Below are 16,591 nucleotides of genomic sequence, written 5' to 3' on the forward strand. Positions count from 1 at the left end.
TGGGTCCTTTTTCTGCTCCTAGGGCTCTGGGGATCCATTTTCTTCTGTGTTTCCATGTGCATCTTCCTTCTGTAGTTCTCCAGTTTCACAGTGTTCTTAGCAGGCAGCATGGTGCCTTTTATCAGTGATCTGCAGCCCTGGCTGCTTCCTCAGGTGTGGTGCAGTAGTTCTTGTTATCCCCTGCACTGTGTTGGGCTGGCAGAGCTGTGAAATTGAGAGTTGGGAACACTCCAGAGCCCCCTGTGTGCTGCTCACCCTGGTGCTGCTGCCCTGAGCAGAGAGAAGGAAGGAAGCTGAGTGTGGGGCTGGTTTGTGCAGCTCTGTCTGTAGTGTCAGGTATGAAAAACTCCCTGGTACTTTTCTCCTATTTTATACTTACGTTCTCACTGTGTGTCATCTAAAAATCAAAGCAGGAGTGTGCAGTTCAGCAACAGCAGCAAAACTGTGCTTACTACTTATCTGCTGCTTTGCTCAAATTAAACATTTATGGGGCCAGAGACTCCTCACTGCTCCATCTCAAATCTTTCAGCCTCCTACACTCTGATGATTTTTCTCTTTGCATTTTGACACAGCTCCTCTAAGAAATACAGTGAAATCAAATTATTCTCCACTGGCCTCTCTGTATATTTCCTTTGTGTCCTCAGTTTGCTTTTTCCCCTTGACCATGACATATGGGGAGCAGCTGTTGGTCAACTCAATGCTTTTATTGAGGTTGAGGTTTCCCTCCAGTCTGATGGGCAGAGATGTGCCCTCAGTTACTGGTTCCTGTTTCTGTTCCCTGGTCTGTTCCAGGGTGGTGTGATTGTGTAGGAGCTCCTCATGGCTGGAAGGAGGGAATAACCCAATGCTGCAGCACACTGCCTGTTGATGCTCCAAGCTGTGTTGGCTGACTTGGTCTCCATGGAGAGCAGTGGGATGCTTCCCAAGGCCTGCATCTCATCTGCCCCTGCTCTGTGGCCTGGAGTGAAACCTGGGCAATAGCTCTGTTCCTTGGGCACGCTGGAGTGCAGATAACTTTTGCAAAAAAAGTGTTGTTCCTGAGCCTTGCCAGAGACTTTTACAGGACCAGTGCTCAATTTTGCCTTCCAGAGCATGGTCTACTTCTTTAAGTTTGCTAGCTTAAAGCAGTGCTGCATGGATGCTGAAAGCCCACGCTCCTAAAATAGATCGAGTAGAACGAGCACTTTAGTGCTGACTCCTCTTCAGGAAAGGAGAGGGAAGGTAACAATGAGCAGATGGCAGGTATTAGTCATATCACCTGATATATCTGAGACTTCAGACCCCATGGGCACAAAGGTGCTGGGGGAACCCAGAGGGAAGGAATCCTCCCAGCAAACCAGGCTGGCTGTAGGAGTTGCACAGGATACAGGCAGAGGGACCTGAGAATATGAGGGGACTTGCAGCCAGATGCTGACCTGAGGAAAGTATGTTCACAGAGAGTACCCTGGCCAGAGCCTGGGCCTACATTTATCTGCCCAGTTTTCCAAGCCATTCCCTCATGTATTTGATAAGCCCTCAGAGCATCACTCTTTGGGGCTCCCATGCTGTGTTCCCTCTGCAGTAGGGGTAGAACAAATGTCCAGGCACCTCAGAAATAACTGAATTCTCCCAGTTTCAGGATCAGCTGGAATGACTTTATCCTAGCTTCTACTCTAATAAATGCAGTACAGAAGCTGCTTGATCTTTTCCTGTAGTATCTAAATTGCCAGTGTGCACCTTGCAGTCGAGCTGGGCTCGCCCAGCATCCCCTCCCTTCACCAGGCCCTTGGTATCCACCTGTTGGCCCTGGCCCAGGTGGCAGTGGGCTCCTAGGAGAGCCTGGAGATGCTCCCTCCTGCTGATGTGCTGGGAACACAGCATGGAAATGAAATGTAGAATCTGTGCAGTCCCTTATACAGCAGTGGCTTCTAGCAAACTTGACACCATGGAGCAAGTAGGGCCCGGAGGTGCCTGTGGAGGCAGCGTGGAAGTGCTGCTCTTCCAGTTGCTTGCTCTGGCTGCACTGTTTGTATAATCATTTACTTCCAACCCAGCTGTGGGCACAGTAGAGGGAAGGGAGGTCCAAATTTGGGCTCTTTTTACTCCCCTGTGCAGGGATGGGGTTGTCAGTAATCACAGCATTGATATGCTCTCCCTGAAGAATGGCTTTGTTTTTAGTTTTTTACCCTATTTGTTTTGGGTTTTTATTGTTCTAAATTTTTTCAACAGAGGATGCTGAATGTGTGGTCTCCTTTTTTTGTCTTTTGTTTCAACTTTTTGGCAATAATTCCTAAAGAGCTGCTCTGCTGGCACTACTCCCATCATTTTTCACACTTGTGCTCAGCCCTCTGCAGAAGCCAAGCACCTTGTGGGCCTCTGAATTACAGATCCCATTTTGGTGGCACCTTGCATCCTTGGGCTTCAGCTTCTGCCAAGCACCTAATGAATGCAGGAAGCAAGTAAAACACTTCTGCTGTGATACATAAGGGGTTAAACTAAGCTCTGTTTATTAGTGTTGATGCTTTAAATTGTGCCAGAGCATTTGAAAATACGGCAGTGGACAGGGCAGCAGGCAGTAAACACCGTTAAATGACAATACTGTTCAATATTTGCTGTTAATTGAGAGAGGCAGCAGCTGCTGGTATGCAGCTTCAGCCAGGATGAATTAGTAATGAGTCTGTAACTGGGTGCTTTTTTTTTCTGGTTTAAGGTTGCATCAGCCCTTTATAGTTCAGTAACATGATTGGGATAGGAATAAAAAATCATAGCATGCCCTAAATTGAAGATTTCATTTTGTTTTTGTTTTCCAGTGAGTTGTCATGGAGCTTGGTGTCAGTGATAAATTTGGCAGCAGTAATAAAACTGCCTTGTATTTAAGGACCAAACTTAAAGAGTTTGGTTTGCTTTTCCATCCCGTGTGGCAGCCAGTGGGAATGCAGCAGGCAAGGCAAGCTCCTCCTTTGAAAGAAGGCACTTTTGTTGGGTCCTCAGACGTTTTCAGTTCAAACAGGAGTTTTGGTTCAAGTTTCTTTGCTGGCACTGCTGCAGGACATGGGGTATGAGAGAGTTCTGTCTCTTGTAGCAGGAGAGGGAGCACTAATTCAATATTTCCCTTGTCCTTTCCTTGCACTTTTGCCATGCATGTGTGTTGAGCTTAACCTTTGAAAACTTGCTGATAAGCTGTTATCAACCAACAGTTAAAATAACAAACCTTTCCACCTTGCTGGGTTGGGATAGGGACTTCCCAAGGCTTCAGAGCCATGGTATGGAACAGGAACATCATTAATCCAGAGCAGCCAGGCTGGGGGCAAAGTTTTCCCTCTGAAGAAACCAGCCACAGCTGCTGCTTTCATGCTGTTTTCATAACCTACCCTGTAAGTATTTATTTTGCACAAAACGCTTTATTTTCAGCTGTAGATGTTGTTGTGAAAGGTCAAAACTCTGTTCTAGTGGTTTTTAGCACATCTGAAGTGGGGTACAGGAAATGAAATTCCAGCTCAGTGGAAAACAATGCCAACAGTCCTATTGATTTCAGCACAGCTCGGCTTTCACCACAAGTAGAAGAATTTTGAAACAAATAATGTTGTGTTTGTTCAGTTTGTTTAGCAAAAATCCATCTGCAGGGGTTTGCACTTGAATCCAAATACTTGGAATTCTGCTGGTATTTTGGTAGGATGAGAAATACTAGATTGAAAGAATTCTTTGGGTCATTATGTTAAAGAAGAAAAAGAAAATTCAATCAGCAGGTGTGTTTGTACCCCTGTTCCCAGCAGGGGTGACTTCTGTATTTATTTGGCTTTTGGGTTTGTCCTGTTCACATTGGCAGTTTTTACCCAGTGAGTAAGTGCTTTTATGCATCCTTAAGAGCTTGAAGCTGCCACACACCATGCTGGCTTCTGGACTTGATTATAGAGGCATGAAATCTTTCAGGTTGGATGTGGGAAGCAAGTGCTAAAAGCCAATTGAAGGCTAAAAAAGGTGGTGGTAAATGGAACTGCAGGAAGAACTGAACTTGTCTGGTGCTGAAAGTCCTCCAGCCCCACAAGTCCCTTCCCATTTAGGCTCTGACCATTCCCACCTTGGCTGCCAGTTATAAATGGTGGTTCCAAACCTGTCCTTAAAACCTGTGGGTTTTTTTTCGTGTGAAACGCAGTAATTTATTCCAGTGGCATTTGGCCAACTTTGGGCATCTGGTGTCTCATGTTTTTTATGAACATCTCTCCAATTTTCTCTGCTGTCTCCTATACATGTATATGATTTTTGTTTACAAGGATAAGGTATTCCAATGCATTTTTTCCTATTTTGTGTGGTTTTGATTCTTTCAGTCTTACTATTGTTTCATCTGTAGTATTGCCTACAGTATATGTTTTCTTAAGCAAGAAAATAAACCTTGTGTTTACATGTACAATTTCCTGTCTTAAAATAGTGGGTAAAATTATAATTACTGGCTTTTGAGGCTTTTTTCATTGATTTAGTAGAACCATGTAATTTTCTTGTGAACAAAGGCAAATATTTACATTTTTAATATATAAATTATAAACTCTAAAGTTTGTCTAATTAAACTGTTGAGATACATGTATGTTTACTCTAGATTTTTTTTTTTTTTGTTTTGTAATTAAAATAGTTAATGCAGGCCTGGTATGGGGCCACAGAGGCTGCAAACTGGTACTTTCCTGTGCAAGAATATTGTTATATCATCATCCTCCTTTGCCCAAATAGAGCCTCTGAATGTAGCCTGACCCAGACCTCGCAAGCTTTTCCTTACTGGGAGTGTGGAATTACCTGTCCTGTTTTTGTGGCAAACCAGCAAAGATAAGGAGAGATAGAAAATGAAATGACAGTCATGACAAAACTTAGTATTTTTCTCAAATACAATTAGCCTTTGCTCTTACTTTAGCAAAAAAATGAGGAATGTGCTGAACTTCCCAAACATTGGGAGTGGCCTTGAGAGCAGCTGAACTGTGGTGCAGAACATGAGGCAGGTGATGCCACGTGGAATTTTTTTTGTGTAAAGTCTCTTAATTCTGGCAGGAGACTGTGTTGGTATTTCTAACCCTATTCCTCAGTGTTGCAGTGGTTGAATTGTGTCTGAAGGATGCTGAAGGATGTGAGGAAAACCATATGTGTGGGTAGAGAGAAACTCTTTTAAGACCAGGTAGTTTAGTGTTTGCATTAAAGTTCTCTAATTTCAAGGTGTTGATTTATCTTTAATTTTATGTAGAGCTGGGCTAAGTCTTGTAGCCTGTTAAATTTGGTGGGGGTGGGGGAGTGGAAAAAGTGCTGTGGGCTCAGGACTGGGAGTCTCAGTAGTTGTCTCTCTCCTTGCATGGTTCTGTAGTAACAGGAATAATAATATTTTGAGTTGTATGTATGTAGGAGGACTGAAGTAAGTTATGCTTTTCCTAAAATTTGTTAAAAATTAGGAAAACAAATAGCTTGGAGTTTGAGTATAAACTGAAGTGTAAAATATCATTAATAGATTACCTTGAAGTATGTTATTTTACAAGCTAATCCAATCCTGATGTAATTTTCTAATGTGGAAAGCTCTGAGCTCTTTTACTGGAGCTGCTTGCTTGATTTAGATTAAAATTGTACCATAAAAGGATTATAGAGTGTGTGCCTGTGCTAAGAAAGGATGTACTAAATATGTTGAGGTATTTTTCTACTCCCAGCTCCTTTTTGAAAGTGCATACTTAATTTTGGATGTTCTCTGCTGCCTTCGAATGTGCCACGTAACATCACGATGTGCTGAGGGGATGTGTTGGGTTGATCTTGGGAGCATTTTTTCAATACACTTCAGCAGGATTCTGAGCTTCCTTGTTCTTTCTAGAGAGAAGAATTCAGTGCTGGACTGTGCTAAACACTACCCATGGTGCAGCTTCCGAGGACAGCTTGATTTCTGTGACCTGAAGAGGAGGCACATGTGCAGTGAGCCAAGAGGACATGGGCTTCCAGTGCATCTGGAACAATGATCAGGTACCAGCAGTTGTTGATATTCAAAGTGTAGTAACTAGCTCAAAAAGATACAAATGATAACGTGCTCACTCCTGCAGTGGTCCTTAAATTCTAAATCCACGTGCCTTTCTAAGGTAGGGATGAGCTGAGTTCACCTTGTTTTATGTTGTATCCAAAGCCATTTCCCTGCTGAACCTGCAGAGACCTGATAGGATCCAGCTCCCATGGGAGTAACAGGAAGGGATAAGTGCCCAAGGGGTGGGTGCATAGATGGAGGTGAAGTTAGTGTTTACATTTTTCCAGTATAACTTGGAGTCTGAAAGCATTTGAACCTATTAATTCAGGTGTATTGATTTTGTGAGGGGATAGCTTTAGCATATTATTTCCATTGTTATCAGTACTTTTGCATGGTATTTCCCTGGTGATTGGCTGGAGAATGCAGATTCTCAAAGGAATTCAGGCTGTTGTAGCTGGAGTAGAGACACCAGCAAATTTCCAGAAATGCAGAAATTGATGGTTTGTTTTGGATATTGCCGTTCCTATGAATATATAGTCTCTTGATGTATAATATATATATATAATATATATATATATATATATATAAAATATATATATAATCTCTGTGTCATAGATGCAATTTTTTAGTTTAACTACATCTATTTTATGTATTAAAAATTAAGTGGTAAAACTTGTATGTTAACAAACCACATATATCTGTCTGTATGAACAACTGAAAAGGAGCTAATTCTGTAAAAACTCCGTAAGCTTTGGGGAATTAAGTTTAGAAGAATATGTAAAAAATAGTTGCTTGTTTCTTTGTAGATGCTGCTTGAAAAATCATTTTTCTTGTCTATAAAATTATCTAGAGTTTTCTTCAGTTAGTGGCTGGGTATCTGTATAATGCAAGAAAAAGTAGATATTTCACTCGAGGAGGCTGAAAATGGGTTTGTTCTACACATCTTCTCTACGTTTGTGTGATCTTTATTGTACAGAGATGCTTCATGCAGAGAAAGCTACAGATACATAATTTTAGGATGTGCCTGAGCCACCTCTGAGTGGGATTGCAGGAAGATGTGAGATGGAGCTACATTTTGGGATTTGTTTCTTAATATAAAAGCTGTCAATTTTTACCCATTCTGTGAGGAGTGGTGGGTGATGTAGAGGCAGAGCATCCATATATTTAGATTCTGGCTGTCTCTTGTTACGGGCTATAATTAAGGTGAAGTATTTTGCTGAAGAATTGAATTCTCCCTTGATTTGAACCTGGTTCCATCTCTGTGAAAGCAATTAGTTGCTTGAACCACCCTGTCCTTGCTTCATCAGTGACAATTCATCAGTTGCTTCATTGACATTGTTGCTTCTAATTTATCTGATTCTTTGTGGTTGATAGGCAAGGCACTTGATATGGGAGTGCTCTGTGTGATAGTGGTGAGTAGAGGAGGCTTGAGGATGTAAGGTCTGGCCCTAAGGGAGACTGTGACATTTATAGAGGACTGGAGGTTATAAAACACTCTGCAAAGCTCTGGAAGGTCCCAGGGTTAATGCTTCAGCTGATGTGCTTTTGAACATGGCTCTCAGTCAGCCTCTTTTAGCCATGACTTGAATTTACTGATGTGTTGCTGTTTTTTCCTGGGATGGGCAAATCCTGTGCAATACAAAGCTGGTGGTTTGAGCTGGAGTAGTATGATGGAGTATGATGTGCCCCTTGGGTGAAGTCTATTTAACTTTTGGTTGTCCCTTAAGATCAGTTCTGTGATTTAATTCAGAAAATATTTGGGGTGCTGTGCAGTCACCCCTTTGGGATGCTTTCCCCATCATACTACAGTGTCCAACATTGTGCTTGAAAACAAGGACCAAACCCCATTGCTGACAAATTCAGTGTTCTAAACTCCAATATTCTGCTATTTAAAGTGCTGTCACAACTCATGAACTGAGTAATTCTGCGTCGTGAAACCTCACATAGATCAAGAGGACTCTTCTGGGTCTGCAGTGAGCACTGGGGAGCAGAAGTCTCTTGGGAGGAAGGAAAAAAAAACAGTGAGCTCTGAATCAAAACCTACTGAAAGCTTCATGAGTGACATGGGTCTGGGAGGAAGATGCTGAGCAAGTTTTGTTTGCCTTGGGAATATTTACATAGAGCTGATCCACTCTTCTTGAAGGAACTTTATCACAGAACTACAGAGAAAACTGTTGGTACTAAATATAGAGCCTTACTCTGGCAGTCTCATGACTTGAGTTCTGCTATCTTAATGGGCTTTCAGGAGTTTTTATAGGTTTTTTTGGTAGAAAATCTGAGTATTACTCCTCAAAGGGGTTGTGTAACATTAGCAAGGACAGAAAGATTTAATTTGATGAGACCTTGCACTGCAAAAGATCAGAGGAATTTTTCAGCTTCTGCTGTTGCTGCAAAGCTTTCAGTGCCTCGATATCTTCACAGAAGATCCCTCAAAGGTTCCAGTAGTTCATCTTCATCTTTTGCATCAAAGCAATATCACTATTCCTGGACAGCTTTGGTCAAATGATTTTTGACCAAACAAAAATTTTGAAACAACAAAGATTTTTGAAACAACTTAAGTTCCTTAGGCTGGTGCTTCACTGTTTACCATTTAGAAAAGTTCTTCTCACAGCCTAAGCATTTTTTTCTTCTTGCACTTTGAGTCCATTGCTTTTCCTGGTCACTGTAGATGTGGAGCAGGACTTCCCTCTTTCTTTGAAGAAACCATTTGTGTATGTAGTAGAAACATATCATATATCATTCTTAGCTTCTCATTTCACTCTGTCCAGACCGAGCTACCTCCCTGAGTTACCTCCCCCACCCCTCAGAGCTGACCTGTGGCCTATCTGACTTTTCTTGTTGTTCTGGGGTGGTTTCTCACATTCCCAGCAAACCTTTCCCAAACGTGGACTTTCCCAAAGGCTTCATCAAAACTGAGAGGATCAGGAATTTGTATTCCTGTCAATGGATAGAAGTTGCCTTGTTTGTGACAACTGGATATTTATAATTCGTGCTCAGTCTCTGATCCTCTCCATCCCCAATCTTTATCTACAGTGCAGCTGCTCAGCAGTTGTTTCTATATTTATGCAGGTGATTTTTTTTCTCTGAACAACACTTGACCTTGGGGAATTGGACTGCATTTTTTAATCACTTCTTCAGTTTCATTAATTCCTCCTTGCAATAGCTTCCCATTTATGCATGTCTTTTTGTGGCAATAACATAAATTATGAGACTTTTCTTTCCACATGGCACTAATACTGAGGCTTCATTGTCAGCTCTCATTGCTTTTTGCAGGTTCCTCACCTGGCAGAGGAAAAGTGACAGTGGCTCAGCTGGCTTTACAAGTGTCCCATATAACTGCTATTGATGAATACTTATTTTTAGAATTATTTTCTTCAGTATTTCTCACTGCTGGGAACCCTGTTAGAATTAATTATTGTTATGGAAGACTTGATTTCAGCCTGTTCTCTGGGAGGAATATTTTGTGCCCGTTTCCCTGAACAAATAGATCTGGTTTTCTCTCGTGGCCTGTGCTCAGCTGGCCACCACCACTGTCAATCTGGGGAGGCTGTTGTTCACTTGCTGCATTAGCTGCCCTTTCAGCAGCTATAATGTTTCTCATGTAGCACCATTTTCCTTCCTGATGGAATTCCAGAGGTTCTCTTTATGTCCTAGGAGCTGGGCTGCCATCCTTCAGACGAAGGTAGTCTGCAAATGTAGTTTTTTGAGCTTTCCCAGCCCCATCAGTGCATGTTCTTAACATTACAGTGTTATGTCTCCTCCTAAAACTACACAGGCTGGAACTGCAAAGGCATGGCTCACCTGGAAAGAGGAGGGGAAGCCACTCAGAAACTCCTTAAAAAAGGAATCCTTACTAACCCCATGCCTAAACACATAGTGCTTTTTGCCTTGTCATTGTCTTTTAGTGCCTTTAGTGTCTTTATTTTACTTTACTCTTAGTTTCTGGAGTGTTGCTGAAGGCAATACAAGGTTAAAAGAAGTCCTTTTAATTGTTATGTGCTCCTACCCATCATGAGCACGCTCAAAAACACACCAGGCAACAGCGTGGAAGGTGGCTTTGTGTGAATAACCTCACTCTTGGGTAACAGCAGTTGTAGTACTTGGATTTGGAGACTGTGCAGACTGTACAAGTGTCTGAGTTTTCTTGAGTAACTTGTAGGCATACACTTATGAGGAGGGGAGCTTTCCCTTGGGATACTGCAGATCTGTGAGTCTGTGTCTGTTTCCAGCTCCCTGCTTTCGTGTTTAAGCAGACCCAGAGATCTCTTGGTGGCTCACTGAAGCTGCTGTTCAAGAGCAGAGGCAGATCTCAAGTTTGTGATCTGAAAGGCTCTGAGCCATGTTCTGGGCACAGCTCTTTTGCCTGTGGAGGAGCAATTGGGCACCAAAACATATTCCCAGCTTTGTTTTACCCCTTAATTTGTGTGGGACTCTTCTCTCAGGTACGGGCTCTGGGCTGTGGTGACTCAGGAATGGGGTCCGAAATCACCAGGGCTGCTGTCCTGTTGTAAACAGACTCCCTTTCCAAAAAGGGCTCCTGACTGGAATTGCTGCTCACCTTTCTCTGGACATTACACATGTCCCATTTTGGAGCTTTTTCTCTTTTCCTCTGGTCATGCTTCTCAGGTCTCAATGCTGGTCTTGTCAAATTACAGTTTTGTTCACCTGCCTCTGCAGGGAGGACTTCTCAAAGTCCCAGGTTTGGGCACGTTCTGGATAAAATCCTATGTGATAAATACAAAAATTTCATTTATGGTCTTAGTAAAATGCCATTGAGACAATTGATTTTAAATTGTGTTGTATTTTCCCTATTCAGTGTGTAAGATAGATACAAAACCACATAAAAAGGAAAAATAATAAATTGGCCTATACTACTGTGTTACATGTTCAATTTTTTCACAATATTCCAGTCTCCTGTAACTGACATTTCTGGGATGTGTGGGGCATCAGATAGGGTCTAGTCATAAATTTCTGTAAATAGCAAGTTTGGACAGATGTGAAATTGAAGCTTTGCTCCTTACAAAAGAGAAAGGTGGATTGCGCTAGGTCAGGTCTGGACTTAATAACAGCACGAAGAAGAATCTGATTCAGTGATTCTGATTCCTTCCTTCCTGGACACTCACAGGAGGGATGTGTGTCTAGGACTGGGAAGAGTGGATTCAAGGTTTCACAGGTGTTTAGAACTGGACAATGAAATGCCACCTTACCTATGCAAATATTTATCCAAACGTTTGCATGGTAGAGAATCATTTGCTGTGTGAATCTTGCTTCACTTATTTATTCATCCACGTAGGAAGTTTTCACAGAGCAGTCCCTCTTGTACCTCCAAGTGTGTGCTGAGTAGGTTTATTAACAGCCTTAGTGCTGCATAATTATGAAATTAACCTTTGAGTCACTCCTATCTCTTTTCTAATTTTCTGCTGTTGTCAGTGGAATATGCCACGGGAAGCATTAAAGGGTTTGCTTTGGGTTTGTGCTTCCCTGTGTGGCTGTTATGGGCCACTGGCAGAGGCAGGATCCTGGGATAACTCAGCCTTTGGTCCAGGGGAGCAGAACCATCCTTCCTTGTCAAAGGCTGGCTTAGGATTTCTTCCCAAGTTGCCAGGATTTCTTCCCAAGTTGCCAAGGCCTACAAATAACAACGTATGCTATTTTTGAATATTGGCATAATATTGGTATTATTCTCAGTCTTCTGCAATTTTAGATGTTCACCAGTTTATTAAAATAGAAGGTCACAGGATTGGAGAACTTGTTAAATCATTATTTTAGGACTGGGCTCAAATCAATAGGATGTGCCAGCTAGAAATGTTATGCCTAGCAGATGCTGTATAACATTCCTATTAGTTATTAATTAGCTTGGAAATACTTAATTATCTTGTATTTTCCAAATATGGTGAACTAGTTGGTTTTAAAAAATACTTTTAGCTTTCTTTTTGCACCCATTGCCATCAGTTAGGCCAGTTATTTCTCCTACTGGTCTAGTTACTTGGTTGTCCATAATTTCTTTCAGAAATCCTGCTGCCTTTCAACTTTTCACTAGCACTCTTGTGGTCCCTTAAGAACTTTGGATTTTTAGTATCTTATACCCTTGTTTTATGTAGTACATTTTTTCCTCTGTTTTCACATTAATTATATTCACAAATTATATTTGGCATCTGATACTTCAGTTCCCTGCTTTTACCAGTGGTTTTGTCTGAGCGAGAGGGAGGAGAATAATTTCTCTTTCTTAATATTGATCAACTTAGTTACTGATCAAAGGAGCTGTGTGATGTGTACTACAAAAATACTTATCTGGTTGTAACACAACAGTCGTGTAGCAGCTGTCAATTTTGGGACAATGTGGGTTAGTTTTTTGTTTCACAATGATTTAAGATGTTACTTTGTATTAAATTCAGGACCTTTGTGTTTAAAAATTTTAACCTGAGCCATTGAGGCATAGATTAATTCAAGTGTTGGGATACTGAACCAAGCTACCATGGACAAAAAAATCTGAAATTCTATGCACAAGCTCTTTTCTTCTCCTGGAGTCCTCCTGGGGTTTTGTTCCCACTTATTTTCTTTGCTGGGTATTTTTTTTATATAAATGTCACTGCAATTAACCCTTGGAAACCTCTGAAAATTATTTTCCTCTTATTTTTATTCTGACTTTTCTTATTCTATAGCAATATTTCTCCTTTTCTTCTGTTTCTTGCAAGTGCTACTGTATTCCCCCTTCTAGTTCCTGAATTGATCCCTTTAGGGTAAGACAGTAAATTAACATTTTTGTCTGTTTTGAAAATGCCAGGGAAATCTGGAAGCTGTCTCCAGCTCTTGGTGGTGTAAAGCCGAGTGCTCTGGAGGGCAAGGCCGGAGTCAAAGCAGGTGCAGCTGGGATTTGAAATGGGGGCACAAAGCGATCTCTTTGGAGAAGAGGTATCTCTCTCTGTCCCTCCACTCCTGCATCCCCTTGGGTACAGGAGTGCTTAGGCTGCAGCAGTGGTGTTGTCTGGGCAGAAATCTTGTGCTTTGGTGACTTTTACCTCTTAAAGAATAGATATTTCTAAAGCAAAATTAAATTTGTGGTTTCTTTGATCTTGAAAGTAGGCAATAAGAAATGTGCATTCCTTTTTATTTTCCCTAACCAGATTTATAAGTGTCAATTCAGAAATCCAAAATCCAAGCCTTCCTCCTCCCTCTGCAGAAGCTGGTATCAGTGGTGCTGCTCACATGAGATCAAGTGGGCACAAAATCCTTGTTTTTTCAGCCCTGATCTGTGGTGTTGTTACATCCAGTCCTGGTTTATTTTGGGATGTTACCCACTTTCCATAAGGAAAGGTAGGATTGTCTCAGACATTCTTTTCAGATGTGCCCCACCAGAGTAAGTTCTGGGACATCCTGTTTTGACATAATTGCTTCATACTGGCTAGGAAAAGGTGTGGTGAAAATATGGAAATTCTGTCTCAATAATTTTCAGGCTGCAAATTGTTCAGAAGGAGTTTGAGGCCAAATTGATGAATTCTGGTCAAGCCTGAGATGGTGTAATTGCAGAGCTTGCAGCCCAGGTTATCCTTCAAACTTTGACCTTCATTCCTTGTCATGCTCATCCCTCCATGTTTCAAAGATACAAAAAGAAGGCAGAACTTGTGCTCCTTCCCTGTCCATATCCAGGTGAAGCACAGCTGCTCTGGCAGGTGGCCACCAGGACTGTGGCAAAGATTTGGGTGTGCTCTGCGCAGTGAAGTGTATTCCATTGGTTTGGGATTGGCACTGGGGTGGAAATGGGAATGGGTGATGTGCCCACCGTGCCTTACGCAGCCCCGAGTGTGAAACTCTGCCTGCTCTGATCTTTGTTCCCGGACCTTACTGAGGCTGTGAGCTTGTCCGCCCGCTGCCGGGAATGTTTGTCTGGAGCCGAATGTGGGATTTTGTTAATGCTCCTATTTTTATTTTACTGCTGCTTTTGCATCGCTAATCAAACACAAGCCTCCTATTGTTCTCCCCGCTTCTTCCTCCCGCTACATGTTTATATTTAGTTATTTTAATACTAATACGCAGCGTTTGTAATCCCGCAAGAAGCCGGGGCGGCGATGAGCTCCTTTTCTGCTTGCCGAACGCAGTCGGTTCCCGTGGCAGATGGCTGTTATTTGATCCGCCGCCGTTCCCGGGAGCGGCGGGGAGCGCGCTGCGGAGATGCCCCGGCGCGGCGCCGTCGCTCGGGGGGCTCGGCTGCCGGTGCCCGGAGCGGGCGGGGACTGGCGGCCGCGCTGCCGGTGCGCAGCCCCCGCCGGCTCCATCCATCCAGCCCGATTTCCATCCATTCATGAATCCGTGACGTCAGCACGCTCGGTGCTTCTTTGCAGCAGGCTGCAGGATTGTGTGGGTGGAATTTCCTTTTATTTTGCAACACTTCCTTTTTTTTTTTTTTCTTTTTTTTTTTTTCTTTTTTTTTTTTTCTTTTTTTTTTTTTTTTTTTTGCCTTCCATCTTTTTAAAACAAGAAAATGGAGCATCACATAGGAAATCTTCATCCTTGTGAGTATTTGGGAGGAAGTGTGTTTCTGTGAGGGGTGTGTGTTTGTGTGTGGTGTTTCATGGTCAGCATTCCCCTCTCGCCATTTATTTCGGAAGGACAGATGGATGTTGCATTTGTGATGGGAAAGGGCTGAAAAAATGATGCTGAGAAAGGGAAGAGGAGACATGAGACCTTAATTTATCCATCACTGCATATGAATCCGAGAGCTGGCCTGGCCTTTGCCTGTCGGTGTGCTGGACATTTTTCACTTGCAATTTTGCACGTTATCTTCTTGTGCCCCCCTTTTAAAGGGGAAGGGAATGGCAATGGAGAATGGATATAAATGGAATATACAGGCAATGACTTAAGGATTACTAGATAGTGTAAAGAGGCAGAATTATAATTTTTGCTTTTTGGGGAATTGTAATTTTTTTTTTCCTTGTGGGCTAATCAAACAATTCCTCTTGTGTGTTACAGTGTTAAATAATTTAATTTTATTTCTGAGATGAAGGACGTGTATTTCTTTCAATCAGCTGGGTAGGAATTTGCTCCTGTATTATTGAAAATAGCAGTTTGAGCCGTCTCTGATGTGCTGAGCACAATTTTCACCCCTCATTTTCCTAATAAACGAGGGAGCTGGGAGTACCTTTGCAGTTAATGATACTGTTCACTGGGGCAAGATTTGTCATATTCCTGCTCACCTGAATGGGCATGATGTCATGTTTTCTCCCAATGAAAAGAAGAGCTCCTCTTTATTTTTGTTTTGGGGGGTGGTTGAGGTGCTGCAGTAGCTTAATCATATCAAACCACATGTCTCCCTTAAGTAAATGAAAAATGGGATATTTTAAGTAGATCTGGAGAAAGATGACATCAGGCCCATGTGTTTGGATATACTGATTTTAGCAGTAGGCAGTCTGTTCAGTAGAAGAAGATGAAGGAATATATTTGGATCAATAATTTTGAGGGAGAAAATATGAAAATGTTTGAAAAGAGAGAGATGCAGTCAGTCTGGCTGGAAAATGTGGGCACTTTCCACAGTACCTGCTGTGTGGGTAGCCACAGACATCTTGGGATACCCTAGAATGAGGAGGGTAGAGTTGTCATGGGTTTAAAAGTTTTTGTCACTATCCTTTTTGTTGTGCTCCTGAATGAATGTATACAGGTTTTGTTTCTAGAGAGAGGCAGCCCTTTGAACATTCTGTCTGTGACAGTTTCCACTGAGAAACACAAATAAATCCAGATTTTGATGTAGTGGGGGTTTTGTTTGTTTGTTTGTTTTGCTGTAACACCAGTTCTGTTTTCTGTCTTTGGAGCCTCCAGTATGAGTCTTTGATCTGGAACGGTCCTGTCATTCAGATTTGTCTTTGTCCCCTGCTGCCCGATAGTTAAATTTATAGCTGGCATTCATTTTGACCCTTGTGCCTGGAATTAGCAAGTAACTTCTAGCACAGAATAAATGGTAGGGACTCCCACTGTTCCCCAGCTATAGGTGAACTTGGGTTTAATCATGTTTGGGGGTTTTTTTTGGTTGCATTTTTAACCTCCCTTTTTCATCTCCTATTGTAAAGACTAGGTAAGTTGCTTATCTCCAGTGGATCAGAAAATTGAGTAATGGTTTATTTGCAAATCTCTCCCTAGGTAAGGCCTTTCACAATTAGGAGTTATTTAAACATGGGTCTGCTCTAAGCAGTGGCAGGATAAGAAAAGTTTTAAGTATTTCTTGTTGTCTCAGGACTTCTTTTATAGCAAATGTGAGATGGTGGCTGATTAGGCTTGAGATGTTCCTGCCTAGTACCTGTTCCAGGCTTTCTGTAGTTGAGATGTGGGGAGTGGATTTTCAAGACTAGGGCTTCTTAAAATGGCAGAGTTATAAAATAGAACTGTTTTTAAAATATAAAAATAAAAGAAATCTGGCATGGCTTGTGTGAACATGCTTTAAATCATTGCTGGTTGCCCTTCAGCTCTGGTCCTTGGGGCGAGAGCAGGCAGGGGAAAGTGCATTGAGCCTTTTAGCCAAGCTCTGACCTGAGATCTCAGTGGAAGAAGGCAGCAGCAGGTTCACTGCTTGTACAAGTTCCAGTGAGTTCTCAGCCATAACTGAATCCAAATGAGTCAACTGAGGCAGATGTTACCTCCAAAGCTCTCAGGAGT

The 16,591-nt window shown here is 42.1% G+C and overlaps 1 protein-coding gene across 13 annotated transcripts in view; it reads left to right on the plus strand.

Moving 5' to 3' along the window:
* MAP3K13 (mitogen-activated protein kinase kinase kinase 13) overlaps positions 1-16,591 on the plus strand; it is a 69,891-nt gene that overhangs the window by 20,465 nt on the left and 32,835 nt on the right. For 12 of the 13 annotated variants that reach the window (XM_053952142.1, XM_053952145.1, XM_053952143.1 and 9 more), the window contains one exon: positions 5,810-5,955. The exons of the other annotated variant lie outside the window; for it this stretch is intronic. The gene's annotated coding sequence lies outside the window, so the exon portion shown is untranslated. The remainder of the gene's footprint in view (positions 1-5,809; positions 5,956-16,591) is intronic. 13 annotated transcript variants of the gene reach the window in all.

The sequence above is a fragment of the Vidua chalybeata genome, chromosome 10, assembly GCF_026979565.1.
Source record: "Vidua chalybeata isolate OUT-0048 chromosome 10, bVidCha1 merged haplotype, whole genome shotgun sequence".
Lineage (NCBI taxonomy): Eukaryota > Metazoa > Chordata > Aves > Passeriformes > Viduidae > Vidua > Vidua chalybeata.